General features: G+C 33.2%; 1 protein-coding gene across 1 annotated transcript in view; it reads left to right on the top strand.

The window, feature by feature from the left end:
- The window catches only part of FAT4 (FAT atypical cadherin 4), a 177,006-nt gene that overhangs the window by 52,753 nt on the left and 100,086 nt on the right, over nucleotides 1-24,167 (top strand). The gene's annotated exons all lie outside the window — the stretch shown is intronic.

Below are 24,167 nucleotides of genomic sequence, written 5' to 3'. Positions count from 1 at the left end.
GGAGATTACTATCATGAGTATTAATTAATTCATTCTTATTTAATACAGATGGTACAGATGTGCCCATAACATTGATTTTTTTTTCAAATTCCAGTAAATTATATGGAACATAAAACCGACTATTTTAACCACTTTGAAGTGTGTGGGTCTTTTGTAACCACTTTGAAGTGTGTGGGTCTTTTGCCATCATTCACTTTCAGAACTTGTTCATCTTCCCAAACTGAAAATCTGTATCTATAAAACACAGTCATTTTTCCCCATCCCCTATCATTTGACAACCATGACTCTGTCTCCATGAATTTGATTATTCTAGAAGGCTATATAAGTAGAATCATACAATATTTGTCTTCAGTGATTTGATTTTTATTATTGGATTATTTCACTTAATAATGTCTTTAAGGTTCATGTGTATTGTAGCATGTGTGAGAATTTCCTTTCTTTTTAAGGCTGGATAATACTTCATTGTATGTATATACTACATTTTATTTATCTCTTCATTTGTCCAATGGACACTTGAGCTGCTTCGATCTTTTACTACTGTGTGCATTGTTTTATATTGTATAATCCTTAAAAAGGGAGACTGGGAAGGTAGGAGTGAGGAAGGTGAACAATGTATCTCTTTTGGGAGGATCAACTGTGGGGAGAAATGGAAGATAGTAGGACAAATATATAAATTGGATAATTTTGTAAAGTGAAATATTTTATGAATAAAACTCAATAGAGTGATGTAATGGAGAGTGATGGAGGTATATGGAAAATACCCTTTTGCATAAGGTCATTTGAGGAACGTCTCTCTCAGAAAGAGGCATCTTAAATGAGAAGTTGTTCAACTAGTCCACTCTATCAGGATGAGGACCATGTTTTCCTTGATGGCTAGTATATCTGCAGTTCCTAGCCCAGAGCCTGATACTTGACAGATCTTCACTATTTGTTGAATGGAAGAAGAGTAGAGAATGAAGTAAATAGGTCTTGTAAAGGACCTTTTTCCATGGAACTCCCATAGTTCTTTCTCTCATATCTCATCTGCCTTGTATGGTCCTTTTCTTTTTCTTTTTTTTAAGATTTATTTATTTATTTATTTATTTATTCATTCATTCATTCATTCATTCATGAGAGATAAAGAGAGAGAGAAGCAGAGACACAGGCAGAGGGAGAAGCAGGCTCCATGCAGGGAGCCCGATGTGGGACTCGATCCCGGGTCTCCAGGATCGGGCCCTGGGCTGAAGGCGGCGCTAAACCGCTGAACCACCTGGGCTGCCCACGTATGGTCCTTTTCTATACCTCTCAAGGGAGCTCGGAGAGAGTGATTGGTCAGGATTTGACAGAGGGAAGACAGATAAATGTATTATTAAAAAAAATGAATGATTGTTTAACAAATGTTATATCAATAGTAATGACAGTAATATTGAAATATAATATGATGATGCTTTATAAGTGTTTGGAATTTTTATAAGAATGCAAATCACATTCATCTACATAATAAGAGAGGACTGACTTCAAAATGTTTTGATATATGCCTGTATCCTTACAGTGGTCCAATGAGAAAGACAACATTATCATATTCATATCTATAGACATAGAGAAGTTAAGAAAAGTAGTCTTGATCAATGTCATCTATAGCAAGTAGAAAACCCATGCTTTTAGTCTAGGAATCCATGTTCCTATACATTTCTTTATGCAGTCAGAATATTTCTTTAAAATTCTAAGCCTAACATCTTTCTTTTTAAAAAGAATACATACTGTTTTTTTTTCCTTTTTATAAAATGCTAGCTTTTTATTGGAACAAATTTAGGAAAAACACAAAAGGCCAAGAAAAGAATGATCACCATTAATAATCTGGTATGAATAACTGAACTTCTTCCTTCCTTAAAAAAATTATATTTGAAATATGGTATTCAATTTGTGTAGAAGCTTGAGGATGGTTGGATTTAAATCTATTATTTAAATTTATTTTAGTGAGCAGTGCCTGGGTGGCTGAGTCAGTTAAGCATTTGCCTTCAGCTCAGGTCATGATCCGAGTCTTGGGATCAAGCCTTGGGCTCTCTACTCAGTGGAGAGTCTGCTTCTTCCTCTCCCTGCCCCTGCCTCCACTTGTGCTCTCTCTGTTTCTTGCTTTCTTTCTCTCTCAAATAAATAAATAAAATCTTTTAAACAGTAAATTTATTTTAGTGAAATAACAATTTAATGAATTGTGTGAATCAGAATTGCCATGGGTATAGTTTCACATATATGAAACAAATCAACATAAGAATATGTCCCTATACTTTCCTTTTTATCTTGATTTTCTCTTAGTTGCTCTAACAAAGCCTTTTTTTTTCCTCAAAAAGAAGTGTAGAGATGAGAATAAGTATTATAGTTAAAAAAATGTTTGACATTCATTACTGTGTGCCTAAAAAATGTTGCTTCTAATAAATGAAGCTTTATTTCTGTAACTAGAATCTGTGTGTGTGCGTTTAATTTATTTGTGTTCTGTTGCTTACAAAAGACACTTCAGCAGTACACAATTCAATAATACTATTATTAATATCAGCTCTCTTTTAATGAGCACTGTGTGCCATCCAGTATTCTGTGTGCTTTAAGCCCTTTATCTCATTTAATCATCACAACAACTATATAAGCAAAGTACTTTTATTATGTTAAGGTTACTAATGAAGAAACAAGGCGATATGCAGGTTAAATAATTTTCTAATGTCATACAGGTGAAAATGACAAAGCCAGGATTTAAACTCACCAATAGAACTATCGTACCTATGCTTTCTTTTAGAAATTAATTGAAGTCAAGAAATAACCCTAATTTAATATCTAATTTGAAATAGTTTCTAGATAAAGATAATCTATTGGAAAATAATGGAACTGTATCCATTCAATTTTAGACTATTGCCACTTTAAATAAATTAGGATAAATGGCATATTTCTTAAAGGGTGAAATGCTAGAAAGAACCTGAGCTCTAGTCATAGACCTCTACTAACCCTGAAATTGGGGATAGCACTTTAACTCTTTGGTCTCACATTCTTTGTTCATAAGAACCAGACGAGATGATCTCTAAATTCTTTGCCAATCCTAAAATTCTTTTGTCACCTTCTGTGTTATCACTAATGGTTCATGAGCCATATAGAGTAATGATGGCTTCAGTGTTCTCCATGTTTCTCTTGCATTCTTACTTGTAAAAGTGAAACTGAGTGTAATGAAAAATGTAAACCTTTAGTCACATTTGGTTATCTTTGAAGTTCTTGCAGCATTCCAGAAGTTTGGTGACAAGCTCCTGTTTTTACAGTGATGAAATATCAGTGTAAATCTGTGGCTTGACAATATTCCATAACAGATTACTGAAAATAGTCTTTGGAAAAACTCATAAAAGGAGGTGCTATTTATAAGGAGCTATTTTGGCTTTGGTACAAATAAGTTAAATGAAATAAGCATCAGTTCCTTATTCTATAGATTAACTGATTTCAAAAGGCTTCCTACCTATTTTTTTTAATTTTTTTTAAATTTATTTATTTATGATAGTCACAGAGAGAGAGAGAGGCAGAGACACAGGCAGAGGGAGAAGCAGGCTCCATGCACTGGGAGCCCGATGTGGGACTCGATCCCGGGTCTCCAGGATCGCGCCCTGGGCCAAAGGCAGGTGCCAAACCACTGTGCCACCCAGGGATCCCCCTTCCTACCTATTTTTAAGAGTTCTGGCAAGATTTATTCATATACCATAAAGTTCACCTTTTTTAAATTTTTTTTTTTATTTATTCATGATAGACATAGAGAGAGAGAGGCAGAGACACAGGCAGAAGGAGAAGCAGGATCCATGCAGGGAGCCCGATGCAGGACTTGATCCTGGGTCTCCAGGATCACACCCTGGGCCAAAGGCAGGTGCTAAACCGCTGAGCCACCCAGGGATCCCCAAAGTTCACCCTTTTAAAGGACATAATTCAGTGGTTTTTAGTGTATTTACAGAACTGTCCAGATTGATCCTTATTTCCTCTTTACTTGTCCAGAGCATCTATCCCAAGAAAGTATGCAGTGCTGGCATTCTATCAATATGAATAAACCGCTTAATGACTTTAAGGGTATAGCAGAACGAACCAGATAATCCTAGATAAACTTAGATGAAATCACTTGTAGAAACAGATGGAATGATTATGTATTCAGATATAGATTACCACAAGCATGCAAGTAAATGATTAAAAGAACATTTTTATTTGTGGTATTAGCACCTAGAAAAACAATGTAGTCTCGTTAGCATGAGGGTTGTGAAGTATGGCATTTGTCCCTTATATATCTGGAGTACTTTTATGTAGGACTTAAATTCACAGATACATCTTGGTATCTTCAGAGCAAAATGAATTAACACTTTGGAGTTGTTGCTCTAATAGATTATCACTTGAGAAAAGTAGTATCATGGCATTCAGTGGCAGCATTTGGATTTTCCTATGGGCCTTAGGGATTTAGCATCTCATAAAACCAATGAAAAGAAAGTATGATCATTATTTTATGTTCCTTCTTGGTGATTCTAAATTGAAAGTACAACAAAAGTGTTTTCCCTGGCAACCTCTTTTGTCCTAAGATTTAGTGGTGTAACACATTTAGCAAAGCAGCTATATTATTGCTCATGTATGTAGTTGGTTGAGGTAGTCATTACTATGGAGAAGACAAAAAACTTGGAGATTTTATTTACTTCTCTGTTTCACCTATAGTTCCAATGGACATCACTTGCATGTTCAGTTCACTGAATTACCATTCTTTATGTACCTGCTTAGGCCTTGGCAACCTACTTGGCTGCCCTGAGTTAGATTCCCTGATGTTTGGGCTGGGAAATGTGTAGCTAAAAATCACTGCACTCAAAGGAAGTAAGCTCTTTTAGGTCTCTGCTCTAAGTTCAGTAGTTTTCATTATCCAGTAGCTGTTTTTTGTAACTTGGCTCAAAAGATTTTTCTTGACTTTTGATACCATCCACAAAAGCATTTTGAGGAACTAGTCAATTTCTACTTTCAACTGATAAAACTTTTTATTAAAAAAGTTTTAATGTGTGATAATTGTCTAAATTTTTCACTTTATTTTTTTTAAAGATTTTATTTATTTATTCATGAGGGACACAGAGAGAGGCAGAGACATATACAGAGGGAGAAGTAGGCTTCTCACAGGGAGCCCAATGCAGGACTTTTTCCTGGATCAAGATCATGCTCTGAGCCAAAGGCAGATGCTCAACCTCTGAGCCACCCAGGCATCCCTAAGCTTTTCATTTTAATAAGTAATTACTTAGATTTATAGTCACCTGTCTTACAATTATAGAAAACCTATTTATATGATTACTTTATGTTTGCCTGACATCATGCAAAACTTTATTCTTTTTGTATCTGGGAGCCCCATTATATATATGAAGAAGTTGAGGCTTAGAAAAGATGACAAGTGTTTGGATAAATGGCATCAAGACTAGATAGAACCCAGGTAATGTACAGGCACCTGTGCCTAATCTTACACTGCCGTGGAGAACTATTTTCAGCAAAACAATGTCTATCATATCCAATTATTGCTATGAATTTGAATTCTGTTTGGTATGCATTTAATTTGCAAATTTTATTGGTTTCTCATTTGTATAAGAACTGTTCATTTATGAAATTTTTATCGTTTATATTTTTACATATTTAAGTGTGTATTGTTTTCACTCTAGATTATGTTGCTCTTCCCTACTCTTATGATTTCTTGCCTTACAACTAATATTATTTCTGAAACTAGACCCAAAAGAAGTTAATTTTGGTTTTGCTAAGATTTTTTTAAATAGAAAGCTCTAGAAATTCTTAAACATATTATTTATGAGTAGTAATGAATATGTACTTGAGTGGTTATTCTTTTGTTACATTTGTTTTGAGTAATCACGCACATTTTAAAAGACAACTTATTAACCCACTTAAACTTGTAAATTTTGAATTTTTATAGGTACCTTGCTTTTCCAGAGCCCTGCACTTGAAAAAATTAAACTTTCTTTAATCACGAATAAATAGAGTAAAAAATGTTGGTGAGTCCTCACAAACCAAAACAAAGGACATTTTAGTTGATTTTAATATCACCTTGGCAAATAAAAAAAAAGAAGTTAGTTGTTTTAAAATTACTTATTAAAAGTAGAGAAAACTTTGTTCTTTCATTTACATAACTATTAAAAGTATAGAAAACCTTGTTCATTCATTTACACGACTATTCTCTTTAGTAGGCAAATGAGTGTAAATTATACGTTGTTGGTTCTTTAATAAACAGTTTACTCGAGCAGAAAATCTAAAAGAACATTGCAGACATACACAGGCTTGGAATAGCTTATTAATATCTTCAGATCATGAAACTTTTCCATTAAATACGATTTCCTTCCTTTCTTTCTTTTCTTTTTCTTTTTCTTTTCTTTCTTTCTTTTCTTTCTTTCTTTCTTTCTTTCTTTCTTTCTTTCTTTCTTTCTTCTTTCTTCTTTCTTTCTTTCTTTCTTTCTTTCTTTCTTTCTTTCTTTCTTTCTTTCTTTCTTTCTTTCTTTCTTCTTTCTTCTTTCTTTTAAAGATTTATGTATTTATTTGAGACAGAGAGTGAGAGCAAGGAGAGGGACAGAGGGAGAGGAAGAAAGAGAATCCTTAAACAGACGCCCCGCCGAGTGTGGAGCCTGAAGCAGGGCTCAATCCCAGGACCCTGAGATCATGATCTGAGCCAAAATCAAGAGGAAAGTGCTGAACTGACTGAGCCACCCAGGCACCCTAAACACTTAAGATTTTAAAAAAATTTATAGACATGAGCATAGTTGTTGTCAGATAAATAGTATGCCATCTCTATTCCATACTAATAGATCACTACTGGTTGCATACATTGTATTGAATTGAATATATACAGAGATGGATTTAGGAATATATTTTTTTAAAACCTAAACCATTTGTAGCAAATGTAATTATAAGAACCCAAGATAAAGGATCCTCTATTCTAATAGATCCTCTATTGTAAAATGCTTATCAAAACTGCTTGATTTGAAACTTCATTGGTTATATTGAGAGTTCATTCTGTACAAAAAAAAAAAAAAAAAAGCATCTTCTTGTGAATATAAATGTATCTACACAGTGGTCAACAAAAAAACTTGATTAAAAGAAGTATAAAAAATGGTAGACTAATTAGTAATTGCAGTTATTTGGAAGAATAATGCTTATGCCTTAGTTCAGACAAAGAATACACTTTTTGAAAATTGAGAACAAATTTTATTTGTATGATTAAAAACTTATAAAGAGAATAAAAAATATTAACGTGCTAAACTAACTTTTGAAAAGTGAAAGTAATAAGTTGTGCAACACCTAAAGAAATGTCAATATTTTCTAATAAATAAGTTTTATATATTTAATCTTTCCCTTTAAATTTTACTTATTTCATATATTTTACAGAACTAAATTTCTAACTTGTACTTCTCCTGTTTTTATGAAATTTTTCTTGGGGAAATTAAATAGATGAGGATAATTATTAAAAAGACATGAATTGAAAGAGAGAAAATTTGGTGGTTTTGAACACTGTTAAGACAATATTAATCTGCAAAAGCCAGGTAATTTTTGTCACAATAATCTATATTGAGGTTTGTTCAGAAAATACTTTTGAAAAGAAAGACCTATACAATGTAATATACAAATGCGTGTGGTAGTTTAAGGGGAATTTTATGTGAAAATTTGCCTAATACTTTTTTACATATAATATACATAGAGTATTTTTTAAAAATTGTAAATAAAAACATTGACAGTGCTTACTTACTCTTTAATATTAGTAAAAAAGTTATTAATGATTATTAAAACTGAGACCTATTCTCTTATTAGAAACTATTCTCTGATTAACTTAACAAATAATCACAGGCTCTAATATATAAATACAATCACTAGAGGAAAGGGATACATTTCCTGTAACTTTTATTAACATAGACTGTGAGGATTCTATTAGTCTAGACGAGAGAACTGCAATATTTCTTTTGTCTTCATATTTTGACATCTGATGAAATGCTTGCAATTCTGTACTACTAGGTGTCCATGAATCCTCTACTCAACTATAGTTTAATTTTTGCATACTTACCGAGAGTTTAAAAAATGTGATTAGTTTCTTTTTTTATGATTTATTTGTTTATTTGAAAGAGAGAGAGACTGGAGTAGGAGGGACAGAGAAGGAGAGAGAATCTCAAGCAAGCTTCCTACTGAGCTCGAGGTTTCACTCATGGCTTGATCTCAAGACCCTGAAATCATGACCTGAGCCAAAACCAAGAGTTGGATGCTAACTTACTGTGCCACCCAGGGGCCCTTCCTCTTTTCTTTTTCTTTTTAAATGTTTCAAGTTTTTGTTTAAATTCAAAGCTATAGTCATCAAGAAGGTATGGTACTGGTACAAAAGAAAAAAAAAAAAAAAGAAAAGAAAAAGACACAGAGATCAATGGAACAAAATAGAAAACCCAGAAATGGATCACAACTATATGGTCAAGTAATCTTTGATAAAGCGATTAGTTTCTTAAATTCTTTTTTTTTTTTAATCTTTTTTTTTTAATTTTTATTTATTTATGATAGTCACACAGAGAGAAAGAGAGAGAGGCAGAGACACAGGCAGAGGGAGAAGCAGGCTCCATGCACCGGAAGCCCGATGTGGGATTCGATCCCGGGTCTCCAGGATCGCGCCCTGGGCCAAAGGCAGGCACCAAACCGCTGCGCCACCCAGGGATCCCCAGTTTCTTAAATTCTTAAGTGCAGAGAAAACTAATTACTGGTAGGAGGCTCCACAAAATATTTTTCTTTTTTTTTTTCTTTTTGGTTCCAGTGAAAAGAATATTCTTGAAAAATAAAATCAAAACATCTATTGATACCTTCCTATTCATAATTGTATTGTCATGGATTGAGAAGGAATTAGAGTGTAGCAACAAAATAATCAAACCATATTTCATGGAAATGGTTATTTGTAGTCAGTACATATTTATAATTGGCATGTCTTTTTCATAACTCTTGAGTCTTATATCTTGCATAAATATACAGACATTTTCTTGTATTTTGCACAATCTTTCTATTGGGAGGATACATTTCTGTAGCAATTTAAAGATTTATTGAAAGTGAATTATTTTTTAAAGTTTACTGAGTTTCTTTGGATATCGTTATTTTGCTAAAAATCATTGGCAACTTAGCTTTGACAATGAAAAATAGAAGACAGCCTTCTGTACTGAAACATCTTTTTAATTTCATTTGTCATTTATTTCTTTATTCTTGAAGTTTAATGAATTTTCCTTCTTTTAATTCGTTCTTATTTTGATAGTAATCAGGAGATCATTCTTAGATTCATTATTTGATATATTGTAATAGTTGATGGTCCATCTCTGTTCTTAATTTTGCATACATGGTTCTCTTCATTTATGTGTATGTGACAACAAAATAAGCTTCTGCAATGAGTATATTGGTTTATTTTTTTACATTTCATATTTTTTAAGTTTTTATTTAAATTCCAGTTAATAACATACAGTGTTATATTAATTTCAAGTGTACACGTCGTGATTCAACACTTACATTACCACTGTTCAACATGACAAGTGCACTTCTTAATCCCTATCTTCTATCTAACCCATCTCCTCACTCCTTCCCCACTGGTAACCACCAGTTTGTTCTCTATATTAAGTATTTTTCTTGATTTTCTCTTTCTCTCCTCTTTTTCCCTGTGATTTTTGTTTTGTTTCTTAAATTCCACATATGAGTGGTATTTGTCTTTCTTTGACTTATTTCGCTCAGCTTTATTCTCTCTAGCTCTATCCATGTCATTGCAAATGGCAAGATTTCACTCTTTATCACTGAATTTATATATATATATATATATATATATATATATCATATAAACATCTCTATCTGTTCATCAATCAGTGAGCACTTGAGCTGCTTTCCTATCTTGGCTATTGTAAATAATGCTGCTATAAACACAGAGGTGCATCTATCCCTTTGAATTAGTGTTTTTGTATTCTTTGGATAAATACTCAGTACTGCAATTTCTGGATCATAGGATAGCCCTATCTTTAACTTTTTGAGGAACCACCGTACTGTTTTCCACAGTGGCTACACTAGTTGACATTCTCACCAACAGTGCAAGAGGGTTCCTTTTCCCCCACATCCTCACCAAATTTTGTTGTTTCTTGTGTTGCTGATTTCAGCCATTCTGACACATGAGAGGTGATATCTCACTGTAGTTTTGATTTGCATTTCCCTGATGGTAATTAATGATGAAATTCTTTTCATGTGCTTGTTGGCCAAATGCATGTCTTCTTTGGAGAAATGTCTGTTCATGTCTTCTGTCCTTTTTTTAATTGAGGTTATTTGTTTTTTGGGGTATTGAACATATAAGTTCTTTATATATTTTAGATATTAACACTTTATTGGATATGTCATTTGTAAATATCTTCTCCCATTCAATAGGTTGCCTTTTAGTTTTGTTCATTGTTTCCTTCATGATGCAGAAGTTTTTTATTTCGATGTTGTCCCAATAGTTTACTGTTGCTTTTGTTTCTCTTGCCTCTGGAGACCTATCTAGAAAAAAAGTTGCTCCTGCCAATTTCGAAGAGGTTACTGCCTGCATTCTCTTCTAAGATCTTTATGGTTTCAGGTCTTGCATTTAGGTCTTAATCTATTTTGAGTTTATTTTTGTGTATGATGTAAGAAAGTCCAGTTTCTTTCTTTTGCCATGTTGTTGTCCAGTTTTCACAATGCCATTTGTTGAAGAGACAGTCTTTTTCCTGTCAAATATTCTTTCCAGTTTTGTTGAAAATTAATTGACCATACAGTTGTGTATTTATTTCTTGTTTTTTTCTATTTTGTTGTATTGATAGATGTGTCTATTTTTGTGTCAGTACCATACTGTTTTGATTACTACAGTGTTGTAATATAACTTTAAGTTTGGAATTGTGATGCCTCCAGCTTTGCTTGTCTTTTTTCAAGATTGCTTGGCTGTTTGACGTATTTAGTGGTTCCATACAAATTTTAGGATTGTTTATTCTAGTTCTGTGAAAAATGCTGTTGGTATTTTGATAAGGATTGCATTAAATGTATAGATTGCTTAGGTAGTATAGATATTTTAACAATATTTGTTCTTCCAGTCCATGAGCATATTTTTCCATTTCTTTGTGTTGTGTTCAATTTCTTTCATCAGTATTATATAGTTTTCAGAGCACAGGTCTCTCATCTCATTGATAATGTTTATTCCTAGATATCTTATTATTTTGAGTGCTGTTGTAAATGGGATTGCTTTCTTAATTTCTCTTTCTGCTGCTTGGTTATCGGTGTATAGAAATGCAACAGATTTCTGTATGCTGATTTTGTATCCTGTGACATGAATGAATTCGTGTATCTGTTCTAGTAGTTTTCTTGTGGAGTCTTTTGGGTTTTCTATATATGGTATCATATCATCTGCAATGAGTAAAAATTTTACTTCTTCCTTACTAATTTGGATACTTTTAATTTCTTTTTGTTGTCTGGTGGGTGTGGCTTGAACTTCATGAACTGAAGTACTATGTTGAATAAAAGTGAAGAGAGTGTAGATCCTTGTCTTGTTTCTGATGTTAGGGGAAAAGCTATCAGTTTTTCCCCATTAAGAATGTTAGCTTTGGGTTTTTCATATATACCCTGTGTTATGTCGAAGTGTGTTCTCTCTAAACCTACTTTGTTGAGTGCATTGAAATGAGCATATGGTTCTTATCATTTATCTTATTGATGTGATGTACCATGTTGACTGATTTGCAAATATTGAACCACCGTTGCAGCCAGGAGTAAATCCCACTTGATTGTGGTGAGTGACTTTTTTAATATATTGTTGGATTCACTTGAGGATTTTTGCATCTATATTTCTAGGGATATTGGCCTGTAGTTCTCTTTTTCAATGGAACCTTTCTCTGGTTTTGGTATCAGGGTAATGAGCATTGGGTTTAAGTCATTGAATAAACATATATTAAGTGACTTCTGTATGGACAGACACTATGGTAGAAACTAAGTGTTCCATCAAAGCTTAGAAGAGAAACAATCTTTCTGAGTTCATTGGAATAGGATTTCTAAATGTAATTAAAGCACAGTGCACTGTAAAAAATATTTGTTTTAGAAGTGAGTTTAAGATTTTCAGAAGATATATATTATATTTCCCATCAAACAAAAACTATATTCATTCCTATTTATTGATAAGCTGATGCTGTTTCAAATAAATTAAAATTGTTATAGTTTTGAAAAGATAACCACACAAAACTCTAAAATGGGGTTTTAACCTTATTGGTTGAGATAGTTGTTTAAGATCTGTAAGGAAGTATAACAAACATACTAAATAATAATAAGCAACTAAATTAAATAATATAATAACCAACTAAATTAAAATAGATTGGCTGTAAGTCAAAATTTTGTCATCTACGTCAAGTTATAGAAATTTCTTCCATGATGAAGACTAATGTGTGAGAGTGAAACAAAGTAGAGGGATTATTTTGACATTGCAGTAATTCCATTTTAAAAAAGAAAGTAGCCAAGTCTAATGTGGGCTAATTGACTCAACCCAGTCATAATTTGCTCCTCTTGGTCAAATATTCCTTTCTTCCTCCCCCAATCTTTGGTTTGGGTGGGGGGACACTTGAAGGTCACATTTTGTTTTGAGTTGCCCTCCTAAGAGATAAGGGTATGGCATGTGAAATGAGAATGAGAAGTTACACGGCTTAGGAAAATTTATGAATAGATTTATAACAATAAAACTTATCACACAGTATAAAGTATATCACAGTATATATGCATCATCTTTTTCTCTTTTTTGTCTTGTAAATAAAAAAATTAAGTAAAATATTCAACTAATGAATCTATTGTTTTGACTTGTGTATTTGTTAATTGTTGACACAATAGTGTTGCATATTAATGAGCCAAAAAATCTCAAAGGCCTACAGCATACACATCTTTCTCGTGCACCTGCAGGTAGGCTATAGTTGGGATGATCTAGGCTGGGCTTAACTGGGAAGCTCTGCCTCAGACTCTACAAGCCTCTCAGCTGAGACTTCTCAACTCAAAAGCTCTTTTTTAAAAAATATTCTATTTATTTATTCTGAGAAACAGAGAGAAGCAGAGACATAGGCAGAGAGAGAAGCAGGCTCCTCACAGGCAGCCCAATGTGGGACTCGATCCCAGGATCACAACCTGAGCCAAAGGCAGATGCTCAACCATCCAGGTGCCCCCGTAGCTCAATACCTTGTTTTCCTTCTGATGCTAGTGGACTAGCAGAGGAATATTGTTCTATTGACAACAGAGATACAAGAGAGCAAGCACATTTTAAGTCCCCACCTGTGTCATATTTGTAAATATCCCATTGACCAAAACAGTTGGTCATCATGGATGAGTCCATAGTCAAGGAGTAGAGAAAGAAAGCCTACCTTTAGTGGGAGGAACTGTGCAGTTGCTTATAGGGAGGGGTGAAGAAGCCGAGTCAGTGATTCAGTCTACCACAGCTTGTAACTTTAATATAAATCAAACTACTTTTCTATTTTTCAGCAGTCTGAATAGTTTTTTTTCTATGTTTTATAAAATACAGTATTTATTGGGCAAAAACAAAAGTGAAAATTGAAGAAATAAAAGGGTAGAATATTTTTGTTTTATACTACATTTTCCTTTTGATATAAGTCTACCATATTAAGATTTAACATCTATTGAAAAGTGTACTACAAGATGCTTTTGCAGGGTGTTTTGAAGAATAGTATAAAAATTTCCGTAAGTTTCATATGCAACCACACATATTTTAACTTGATCTTTTATTCTGCATTTACTTTTGGGCGTCCTTAAGAATCTGTTAAAATTCTGAAATTATGCAGTATTGATTTCAGGAAAAGTTGAAGTGGTTACACATGATTGCCTCTGCCTTAAAAGAAATCCTTATTTGGTTCTAATTTGAACAATATTGAAAGCACAACAAAACTAGCTTTCTATTATGTCACCACACATTTACTGAGTTATGGAAAGCATTTTGTTTCAAGAATGGAGTTAACTATGTCTTGTCCGCACTTCAAGCCATTCTTGTCATTTCTGGCTACTCTCCAAGCCTGCCTGTTACTCATACAGATTTCTTTCCTAGTTAGAAATGCATTGAAATCCCAGGAACATATGCTCCTGACTGCTAGGAGAGTTTTAGTGATGAGAGATTAATGTAATTGCTTTTGTTTGAGAAATATAATTGGTCACAGTTACATACATGTAGCTTATATGAGAAATATGTTTTGTTTTAAAACTCATTATGTTTATTTTTACTTTGCTTTTAAAATCAAACTAAAAAGAATCTGAAATGTGCATGCTTCCTTCTTTCCTCATATTCCAGAGCACTTGGGATAGAAACGGTACCAATTTGTGTGAAATAAATGCACAGGTATCTAAATATATACATAATTTAAAGTTGAGATATAAAGTTTAAAATGACAAAATATTTGCAAGCCTAAAATTCCAAGGAGTATTATAATTCCCAAATTAAGTATCATTTCCTCAAATATTATATCATGTTTCATTTACTAAAGTGTTTTCTATAAAACGATATAGTAAAATAGTATTTAGCATATATTAGGGATCCCTGGGTGGCGCAGCGGTTTGGCGCCTGCCTTTGGCCCAGGGCGCGATCCTGGAGACCCGGGATCGAATCCCACGTCGGGCTCCCGGTGCATGGAGCCTGCTTCTCCCTCTGCCTATGACTCTGCCTCTCTCTCTCTCTCTCTGTGACTATCATAAATAAATAAATAAATAAAATAAAAAAAAAGTTAGCATATATTAGATAACATGTTAGTGCTTATATTCTAGTAAAATGCAATAATTTTCCAGGGTTTTTTTTTTGTCATTATAAAGAAAAATGATACCTAAATCCATAGATAAACTTTCTGATCATCTCTGAAACTTCATTAGAATTTGAGCCTGCAACAGACCTGTGTCCTCAAGGGTTTCTGGTTCACTTACACATGCAGTGGTGGTGGCTCTGTTGTTTTCTTTAATAGGTCCCACCTATTCCCTGCCTGTCTTTCATAGCATGGAATCATAGGTCTTTTCTCCAAAGTCTGATTTCTCCTTTTTTTTTTTTTTTTTTTTTTTGGAAGAGTTCAGTTTCAAAAGTTCAGAAATACCCTCAGGATGAGAGAGTATACTATTATTACAGCCTCCACATACTCTTTTGAATTGGGTCAGTTATACATTAAGTAACTACCTAAAATCATTGTTCAGAAAATATGATTAGACTTTGCATACCTACATAGTCCAAACATTACATTCCTGACATTTAGGACTTTTAAATGTAAACTGTTCTTTGCTAGGGCCTTCTCATAACTAAAATATGAGTCAGTTGCAAACCATAATAGAGTTTGGCTCTGCAACATGATGAAGTGTTCTGGATGTAGTGAAATGTTTCACCCAGACTCATGGCAGCAGAATTCCCAGTGGTCACCCAAAATAGGGAAAGAAATGAAGAACAAAATTAAAGGAACTATGTAAACCCTGGCACCATCCTTTCATGGCAATACAGCTTTTTATTGTTGTTAAGAAATGAAAGTACTTAAGAGTTTAAACCCATAAATTATAGTACAAATACATGTTGAATTTTCTCTTTCCTAATGACTGAATTTAGCTCTCAACTTGAAATTTTAAAAAGGAGTAGATATATGTTCTACCAAATGAAATTATGTAGTTAGTTCAATAAGAAAATGAACATAGAATGTCAAACTTTCTGCTGAAATTTAATTAGAACTTCTGCTATGTAATCTTAGTATATATAGGCTTTGACGTAAATTTACTAAATAAAATCTTGTTGTTGGAAGCCTGTATAGCAGGCAAAGTGTGTCAACTCCATTGAATTAAATGAATCCTGTAGTATTTGGCTTCAGTTGAAGAGTGAACATGTGAAACTATTGCCAAACATTTATTTTTTTTAAAGATTTTATTTATTTATTCATGAGACACACACAGAGAGAGGCAGAGACACAGGGAGAGGGAGAAGCAGGCTCCCCATGGGGAGCCCAATGTGGGACTCAATCCCAGGACCCTAGTATCAGGACCTGAGCTGAAGACAGATGCTCAACGACTGAACTACCAAGGCATCCCTATTACCAAACATTTAAAATATAAATTTGATTATTTGCTTGAGCCATGGTTTTGATACTTTTGTCCTGATGTTTTTCTTTTATGAATGTTGTGCTTAAGTGTCAAATTTAATATCAAATCCTAGAATGTTCCTTTTTACACACCACCCTGGTGCGATGATAGCAAGGCATCCCCCAGCACTGAGCCTCTCACTGCCCTGAGGGCAAACTGCTACTCAGCACACAGTCTCCTCTCAGGCAGGAAAGGTGGGGTTTTCCTTTTCAGGGTCAAAGGAAGTGACAAGCCAGCCGAAATGGTTGTACTGATCATAGTGTGGATTTCAGCTTGGTTAAAATTTGCTTTCAACTTCAAGTCCTCATTTAAGCCTGCATACAGAAAATTAAGTGGTAGGTCTCAGCATCTAGTTTCACTCTGATGAAATGTAAGAATTGTTTTGAGTGTAAGATTAGACTTTTTCCCCTAGTGAATTTCAGTAGCACCTACACAGTATACACTAGGGCATCATTTAGTAAAGTGATATTTAAGTCACATCACAATGACCTATTAAGGGTAATGCACAGTTGAATGAGCTTAGTTATTCTTTCAGGTTTACTCATGATCTGTGTGGTGTTTGTTGTAGCTGTTTCTGAAGTAGTAATAGGTGTTGATTAAATCTTACATTCCAGTCTCCCAAATGGGAGCTTTTCTGAACAAAACATATATGTCTGAAGCTCTTTTTTTTTAAAAAAAAAGATTTTATTTATTTATTTATTTATTTATTTATTTATTTATTTGAGATGCAGAGAGAGAGAGAGAGAGAGAGGCAGAGACGTAAGCAGAAGGAGAGGTAAGCTCCCTGATGCGGGACTAGATCCCAGGACCCCGGGATCATTCCCTGAGCCAAAGGCAAATGCTCAACCGCTGAGCCATCCAAGCATCCCTGTCTGAAGCTCTTTTAAGTTATCATTCTGAGTATGAAGTTATTGAATTATCATCCAATAGGATTTCATATCATAAAATTTACACATGATGGCATGAGAGGCAGACAAGAGTTAGGAAAGCAATAGGATTGGATTGATACTAAATATCATTGTGATATAAGACAACTTTGATCAATACTCTCTTAAATACCAGTAACATACCTATTGTATTAAATTTGCTGAACTTATGACTCTAATAAAAAAATGTAAAAATAATCTGGGTTTGCTCTTAAAACAGAAATATCTCTAGGGTAAAAGTTATATGGTAGGCCTGGATAAGTTGTAAGAATGGAAAAATGAGTAAGTAAACTCTTGCTGTAAGAATGTCAGAGTTTATTTATTTAATTTTAAAGATTTTATTTATTTATTCAGGTGAGACACAGAGAGAGAGGGGCAGAGACATAGGCAGAGGGAGAAGCAGGCTCCATGCAGGGAGCCTGATGCGGGACTCGATCCCTGGACTGAGGGATCATGCTCTGAGCCAAAGGAAGATGCTCAATGGCTGAACCCACCTGGGCTTAAAAGGCACTAATCTGAACAATATAAATGATCTTTGGTAACATGAAGAGATTTTCAGTGATTTTCTGTAATATACACATTTATTAGAGAAATTAGAGCAATGAAGTACTATTATTGAAGTAATTTTTTTTAGTTAAAAGGTATTGAAATGCAATCTTTGTGACATTATCATAATATCTTTGGAAGCTATATGTGTAAACTCTAAACGTGATTTTTGGTATAATGCTGTGTCACAGTTTATATGGTCTAGGTAACAGTATTACTTGAAGAACTTAATTTTGAGGTGTTAGTTTCACAAAAATAAAAACACAATTCTATAAGCATTTCTGCCACTAAGAAAGCAACTAATCAAGTACTAGGAGCCTTGATACATCTGCTACTATTTTATAGTTTTGTGTACTTTATGTCTATCTCACCAACCATTTAGATTTTAGTCATTTCTGAAAATGAGTAAATTTATGATTGCATCTTTCAAGAAAAAGAAAATCTTTGTAGACCTTATAAAAGCAGTAACTTTTACTGATATCTACAGAGAATTTAGCTAGTTTACTTGTAATATATACCCACCACCCTCCTGCTCAATGATTAACAGTCTTCAGGGGCATCGATTAAAAAACCTTCACAGATTATTCTCCTTTAATGTAAAATATGAAGAAACTTAAAAATGAAACAAATGTGGATAAAATAATATTTTTAGTTAATTAAATATTAATTTCTTCAAAGTCATTTTCTTATTGACATCAAATGCATATTTTGTTTGAAAGTTCATTGTCTTCATGCACAGATTAGAGGTTTTGGTCTAAGATATATTCAGCTTTCACTCTGGTTCTGGCTATTTCCACACACAGGTCTCTGGAAAAAAATCACTGGGCTTGATTTAGGAGGCTGACCATTGTTTTTCCTAGATAAATCACTTGACATTTCTTGTCTTACTTTTGATTCTCTGTAAAATAGAGGAGAGGGACTTGATGATATTTAATACTCCTAAAATATTATTATATCGACTTGCAAATAAATAGATTTCTGAACTTTTAGGGTACTATAAACTATACAATTTCCCAAAAGGAAAAAAAATAGATTGTCTTTCATTCTTATTTATTAAGAACCATTTTATGTAGTTTGTAGGAAGATTTTGAACTAAAAAATGTGTTTTAGATATACGTTCACCCTTATTCACTAAGAATCACTTTATTTAGCTTACAGAGTGGTTATGAATCTAAGAATGTATTTTTAATTATGGTTGATATAGTGACCACTATGAAATTATTGATTTATTAACTGAGGAATCAGTTTATAATGGACCTTGATATTTTAGTCAATTCCTTAGTCTTAACATATTATCTTTGTATATCAGTTTAAATCAGTGAAATGCCATATTTTATAGTTATAGCTACATGTATGTAATAATTTGATAATTGATATTGCTAATTAATATTTACTGATTATGCAGTTTTATTTATTAATATATACCTGATTTATTCACTTAAAAACACTTAAAATTCACTTAAAATATAGTTGATTTATTCACTTAAAATTAAAAATAAATTACCAAGATATAATGTCATTCTTGATGCACTACAGAATAAAATGATAGACTGCATATTATAGGAAATAAACAAAATTAAGAGGAAAGTTTTGTACTCATTTCAAAACAACTATTTACATAGTAAGATTTTCTGTTTTTAAATATCTGTTTAAGGACAGCCCACATGGCTCAGCGGTTTAGCGCTGCTTTCGGCCCAGGGCCTGATCCTAGAGACCCGAAATCGAGTCCCACATCGGGCTCCCTGCATGGAGCCTGCTTCTCCCTCTGCCTGTCTTTCTCTCTCTCTGCCTTTCTCTCTCTGTCTCTGTGTCTCTCATGAATAAATACATAAAATCTTTAAAAAATTAAAAATAAATAAATAAATAGATATCTGTTTATTCAGTGGGTTGAATATCAAGGACACTTCCCTTCAGCATAAAGAAGTTTGGTGACAATACTTAAAGTCATTTTTTTAAATTTAACTATTACCATTATCAAACTATCAAAAGATAGCCTGTTTTTAAATTGATTGGTTATTAGATCCCTTAATCTCAGTCATGTTTTTGTTTCTAAATATAATCATTCATTTACCAGGGTTTCACTGCCTAGGGATCAGGTGTCTCAGCCAAGAAAGTGATTATTTCTGAAGGTCTTTCAATGGTCACAGAGGTGGTGGCAGTGGACAATACCTATGGCTTGACCATTAGCTGCAGCTGATGTTTTGTTATGAATAAGTCAACCACAAAGTTACCAACTGCCCTTGTAATTGTAGCAGGTGAAACTACATATGTTTCTGAAAAGCCAACTATCTAAGCATAAACAAAGGTCAACATTTGATAGGCAGGCATAAAATATGCAAGTAATGTTTCTTTAATCTTTAAGGGTAAATTTTCACAAACTTTCAGAATAGATACCTTGAAAATGCCCCTTGGACTTAAGTTATGGAAGCTGTTGGCAGTTTCTGTTTTGTTTTTATTTTAAATATAGTCACATGGGAAGGGAAGTTTTTGAGTTCAAAATGTGATTTTATTTTACTTTATTTTTGCATAATGAATATTTAAATGCAATTATTTTACTGATTTCAGGTATAAACAACTGTGAAGATACACATAAAACATTGAATTGGCACAACTGCCACTAAAAGCTTACTTGTGCAGTAATTTTTGCTTTGTCTTTTTAGAGAATGGAATGTATTTTTCAACATATACATTTTTTTTTTACCTTAGGAACAATATTGTAGACTATTTTAAAATCTTGGAATTTCAAATAAATTGCTAATAGCCTTGTCTGGGTTATTAAAGTGATCTAGTTTGTACAGAAAGAAAGAAGTCTTTAAAATTAGAAAATCTTAATTCTTATTTTCAAATGTCTTCTCTAAACTTTTAATGTTTGATTTCTGTGATTATATAATAACATTTCAAAGCAAATCATATCAAATCTTATTCCGAAGAAGGCTCATAATGGCTTTTAGGTTAGTGGTATATTCAAGAGTGAGCCAAGCACATGTTAGGGTCTGGAGTCATCAGGAGGATGGTAACTGCCAAGGGCAGGATGTAAGGCAGTTCAAAAAATTATCCGTAGTGTTAGAAATAAATTTTTTTGAAACAAAATTTCGACAGTGTGTTTTCCGAGAGATAACTGTAAATGTTTTTATTGGTGTATATTTCTGTTATCAAACTCCACTTCTTTATTGCGAGAGATGTGACCTTATTTTCTTCTGTATTTTTAGTGACTAACATACGCCTGTTATGTGATAGATTCTAAAATATTGAATAAATAAATACTAGAATCAGTGATGACATTGCAAACAAGGTCCATATTCCTGAAATTCTTGGTAGGTAGAAACATGGCACAGGGGATCAGGAGAAGTGAAGGGATTGCAGGATGACACCTACCCATGCTAAGGAGTTCATATCTCATTTTCTGCATAATTATTAGCCCAGGCTATTGGGAGAACTGAGAAAAGCCATGCTAAAGACTTTTTAGGGATATCTGAGGGATTGTGGAATAGAAAAGAGATACTGGACAATTAAGAGAAAAATCCAGATTTCTGCCTCCAAGAAAGGAATATTAGGTTCTTAACTTTTTAATTGGTAAGCTGACACTGATTTTAGGAAAAATAATAGGCTGACTTGTTAAATGAATGATGTGTGGTATCCAAAAAAAATAATAATAACCCTTACATATACCAGATACAATGATAAAATATTCTGTATCTGTTTTTATAATTAGTTGACTATAGAGACATTCAAAAATGTTTAGTTTTGAATTCATTAGTATTAAGCTAAATTTATTCCTCATAGTAAAATAGAAAAGCTCTTTCTACCTGAAATGATGGAGTTGGCCAAAACCTCATAGAGCATACATGATCAAAGACTTCTAGAGCTGTATCTGGGGATCAGTAGAACAGTCTTTATTTTTTCTTAAATTCTGATACAGAGAGATTTATTGGCTGACTCACGATTATTTGGCTAGTTAGTTCATATGTAAGTGATTCAGGTTCCAGACAGAAATAATATGCACATATAGTTGTGACATACTCTTCAAATATGATTCATTGTGTTTATTAAACATACACACCTACACATGAGAGAGAAAGGTTTGCATAGCACTAGAGAAAACTTACTTACTAGCTCTGTGTCATTGGGCAATTACTTAATCTGCTTACCTTTGTTAACTAGTTTCTCTAATAGGAAGATAATAGTATTTTCCTTCATAGTGTTCTTTTGAAGACTTTTAAAAATGTGTGTATGTGTATATATATATATATATATATACATATATATATATGTATGTGCACACACATATAACTTAAAACTATGTATATATTAATTATATATATAATTATTGGACATATATATTAATATATGTGTTATAACTATGAAAATATAGAAAGGGGCTTGTTCAATTCATGCACTCACCATTTATAATGAGGTACCTTTCTGGAATATCCAGTATGTTTCTAGTGTGTGGTACTCTTTCCTGATCCATCTTTGATGTCATATTTAATTGGTGTCAATATGGATTATCCTTACTCTCAATTTAGTGGTCTTCCTTAAACACACACACACATATACACTTAGACACACACACTCATATATGCACATTTTCTCACAAATACACTTACAAAATATGTTTCTCTCTGTCACACACACACACACACACACACACACAAAAGCATACACAAGGTTGGTGTGTTGGTTTCCAATGAGACCAAGTCATAAAATTATAGATGGAAGACCATTTATAATTAAAAAAAAAAAATTATTAAGCTAAAAAGTTAGAGGTGAGTTGAGGTATTTCCATCAGTTATTTCTTATTCTTTATCTTTCTACTGTATTTTAAAGATTATGCACACATATATGAAAATCCACACATAAAATGTAAATATAATTATTAATTTCCAAAGAACATTATTATATTTTTGGAAGACCATCAAGTCATTGATTCTTAAATCCATATGTTTCAGACTTTTGAGATACATATATGTGTATGTATGTAATTCAAAGCTCTTTCTACAAGAAAACTTCATATATATTCAATATGTTCCAGAGATGAACAATAAATTGTATTTTTGATGTTGGGTTGTAGGACTTGGAATTCTGATTTATTAAATCATTTTCTCAAAATCCATGGCTCTCAGAAACTCCTAGATCTGTGCTCACAACTTCAAAACCAAGATTAATCTTTTATCAAACACTTCCCTCTAGGCTAAGCATTTTGTTGGCATCATCAAAGTCTGGTCTTCATAAAATTCTCTAAGACACGAAATATTAATCTCAATTTTAGGATGAGGAGACTAAGGCTAAGATAAATGAAGTACTCAGGATTACCTGGCTAATAATTTGGGGAGTCAGACCTGAATTTCAGTTTTTCTGATTTGAAATAATCCATGCTATTTACAACCATGCAAGGAAGTTAGATATTGGCTGCATTTGTAGATACTATGGACCTTTTCTTAAAGGAAGTGGTACAGAGAATGACGTGAGCCCAAACTAGAAGTGGCACATTTCCAACTGCTGAGACTGCCTGTCTAGACTAATCTGAGCCATTTGCTGTGATGAAGCCTGTCCTATTATTAGAAGGTGGAACTAGAGGTATAATAATTATTTAGTACTTAATTTTATATATTGTTTTCTGGGTTTTTCTTTTTATAATTTGTTAATCTATTAGTGTAGCTCTGCTAAATTTCCCACTCATTCCATGTAGGAGAATAATGACAGTTCTATCTCCTGCTTCTCCCCCAACCCCATCTCTACCTCCTCCGGGCAAAAGATGAAATCAGAATTCTTTTGCTCTCTTCTTTTTTCCTCAGATTCGTCTGCACTGGTCTTAGATCTGATGGAGTTTTTGCAGTTTAACTATAAAATATGACATTTTATCCCATGAGAAAAATGTCTTTGTTATATCGTAGCTAAATGGCTGGCTGGATTTTTCTCCATGACTTAATTTTGTGACCCAACTGGGGAAACTTGCAGTTTTATTAGCAGCTGTCTTCCCTTTTCTTATCAGATATTCAGCTTTTAGCACCTAGCTCAAAAGAGAAAACACATGGTTTGAAGTTATTATTTAGACTTCACAAATCCTTCCTTCTAAACATTTTTTATTAGGCAGAGAAACAAACAAATTTAACTCCGACTAGGATCTCTCAAACAAAGCTGTTAATATTTGGAATATATAAATACTACATTTGAAAGGAATGATTGTTTAGCTTTAGTCGCATTAAGAAGTGCTGATAGGAGGGGAAATAGGAACAAAAGAAGATGCATGTATTTTCCCCCCGTGGGTTGGGAGTTGATTTTAAAGGGGAAAATTCAGAGAGTTTCTTAAAACAAGAAGTGAACTTCTTTGTTTCTCCCAGACATTGCTAATATGTAAGCATTTCAGGAAGAAATTCTACACCACCTCATTTGTGTGTCGGGCAACATTTAATGGTTGAATGGCAGATGGTCGTAAGTCTGGGCAGTTCTTCAGTGGTGCACAAATCTGGGGATTAAATCAACAGTTGATCAGTGGGCCTTTTCTTGTATAAACTCCAAGCAACCCTTTAAAATCAGTTACTATCAACAAGTAAAATGATTTTT

This window comes from Canis aureus, chromosome 20 (assembly GCF_053574225.1).
Source record: "Canis aureus isolate CA01 chromosome 20, VMU_Caureus_v.1.0, whole genome shotgun sequence".
Lineage (NCBI taxonomy): Eukaryota > Metazoa > Chordata > Mammalia > Carnivora > Canidae > Canis > Canis aureus.
The sequence above is the reverse complement of the archived record's forward strand: the minus strand, read 5'-3'. Positions and strand labels throughout refer to the sequence as shown.